The sequence below is a fragment of the Genypterus blacodes genome, unplaced genomic scaffold (genome assembly GCF_046128005.1).
Source record: "Genypterus blacodes isolate CSIRO-AG114 ecotype Tasmania unplaced genomic scaffold, CSIRO-AGI_Gbla_v1 ptg000007l_1, whole genome shotgun sequence".
NCBI classification, from domain to species: Eukaryota; Metazoa; Chordata; class Actinopteri; order Ophidiiformes; family Ophidiidae; genus Genypterus; species Genypterus blacodes.
The window spans coordinates 3,717,501-3,720,219 of record NW_027466821.1 but is presented as its reverse complement, the minus strand read 5'-3'; positions in this window follow the sequence as shown (position 1 = coordinate 3,720,219).

The window sequence follows — 2,719 nt, the reverse complement described above, 5'->3', positions numbered from 1 at the left end:
CCTCGAGGTTTGACAGTTGTGTTTGTGGTTGGGTCCTTTGTAACTGTTATGTACACACAGCTGCTTTGATGACAAGGGGGCATTTGAATCACCTTCACCTCTCGACTCTGCAACTCCAACTACCACAAATCAAGTCATCAGGATCACCTGTGACTTAAACCATCTTGAATCGATCATAAAAGTGACAAACGTGGGATAAACTGTAAATTTCAAGCCAAAACACAACGACGGAGCACCATTAGAGAGTATTTCTGAACTTGGTTACACCTAATTATGGGATTTTCAACTGGTGAATAACAATCGACGCACAAACAATTTTGGAGCTATCACTGTAAATTGTGAATAAAATATTTGCTTACTGCCCAGTGATGTGGGGAGGCTTGTTTAATAACACAAGCACCTTTAAAGGAAGATAATAAGACAGACCATTGCACCTTACATAATGCAATACAGAGACTTTATATCATGGCTTCTTCCCTCAGATGGGCATCATTTCTCATCAGCGGGCTTCATTCTCATTATAATTATATCTGTAGGCAGTAATATTGTGTAATATTGCCTCCCGCCCTGTGTTGTGTGATTTACACCGGAGCAGGAAGCGCAGCGAGAGTCTGGGAGGTGAAAAGGGGCGCGAGAAACTCCCCCTGAAGACATGAATTAATGTGAACAGTGATGGAGGGATCAATATTTAATGTTGAGCTGCACCGAGAGCCGCCAAGTGTTAATTGGCCTCGGCGGAGCAGTGCATTGACTAATGCCGCCTCGCTGTGCCTTCTGTGGAGTGGAACTCAGCTCTGAGTAATTCTTTGTTTAATGTTGTTACATTAAACAAATCATGTTCTAATCCAGCCATATAACTAGACAAACAACTAACAAAGGAGCGGCGGGGACAGATACGGGGAGGAGCACAGGGAATTAACAGCCAAAAACATGACAGTCATCTGTATAGGTGATTATACTAATTATGAGGTGACAAAAAGTCAAATGGTAGTTGGAAGTGGGTACTCCATGCTCCGCCCACTATAGGGTCATCTGAAGCTCCTTAAAGGTCATTGTTGGACTTTTTACCAACTAAGAGAGTTTCACAAACATTCTTAACTTAGTGTTGGTGTGTGTGTCATCTTCGATCTTTCTTGATCTAATTCGATCACGACAGCATAGATGTTATTTACACATAGATACTGTAGATGGATGGATGGATGGATAGATGGATATGCCAACTCTTCCACTTGTTTACTGCAAATGTAATTCAGTAGAGGGGCCATTCTGTGTCATCAGGTTTCAATTGGAAATCAATACAGAGCATTTAGACATTGATTATGTGGAGAGATTTCCAGTTTGAGTTTAATTGTACCTGTATCCATTGTTGTTGGCTAATTTATCCTTTTCCAATCTGTTCAATCACTCGTATCGATCGGTTATGTGAGCCTCAGAGTCTCTGGATGCTCTTGTCTAACAGTAAAGCTTGTTTGAATAATGGAAATGGCATTGACACAGGAGGGGTGTGGTATTTATTTACTGAGCCATTCGTATCAAGTCAGGTTCATTACATTGTAAGTCATTCTAGGAGAAGATCTATGCCCCGAATGTGGGAAAAGTCATTGGTTTGAACTTGTTTCATGTCGATGGAAATCTAATTTGTACCATCTGCACACGGTTCTTAGACTTAATTGATTTTGATTAGTCTTACTGATGTATTCAATGTCTTTTCCAGTTAGAACTGACATCAATTCACGGAGGAGGATGGAGGTTCAGGCTGCCACAGAGCAAAGTGCAGTCAACACAAATTATTCTTGTATGTTCTTGCATTCTCTCCTGCAGCACAATATGCATTTTAATCTGCCCTGTGATTTAATGACGTTTTATGGCCAATGTTATAAATGAATTGTGATTCATCCCTTTCATTGCCTTTGCAAGACAATCTTTCCTTTGTGCATTTGGCAGGATTAGCCTTAGTAATCCAACGCAGTGAGAATGTGATCCAAATGTGACTTGGATTGCAAATGAAAAAAGAAACAGCGGGAGATCAAGTGTGAGGATACAGCAGGAGAGAGTCAAAGACGTTTTTCCTGAGTGGCAAGGAGGCTCAGCAGGACAGGGTCAATATTCACTACGGCGCCTCCTGTCTCTCAAAGTCCACAGAGTGAATCCTCCCTTCTAAAAATACCACCAGTGCTGCTGCTTTATGACCAGAACTGATGAGCCGTGATGCTGCTGCTGCTGCCGCTTGCTCTCTTAATGCTGCTACAGGAATCAACCCTCTCCCCTCTCCACGGCTTTCTGTTATCAAGCAAGGCGGGTTTGGGAGGACGACTTTCTCAATAGCCATTGTGAAAGCGTTTTAGCATGAAATGAGAGGGGACTGACTTTGTGCAAAATTGTCCCAGGTTTTATTAATTTCATCAATTTTCAGTCTTCTCTTTCAGCTGCTTCTTTATTTTGACTCTTCACTCTGAGCTACCTAGCCGTGTGTGTGTGTGTGTGTGTGTGTGTGAATGAAAGAGAGAGAGAGAGATAGACAGTGAGAGGGAGCGAAAGTAGCTGATAATAATCGAGTCCAGGTCAACTGTGAGCTCTTCCACAATATACATTATACAGTTGGAGGCTCTCTAAATTCAATCCTTGACATAGATTTCCCCATATAAGTGCAGGTCACTGTCAATAGTCTGTCAAGTGGTTGGAAGGGCTCCTGTTGAATCCTGTCGAGGAGCCACAGCAC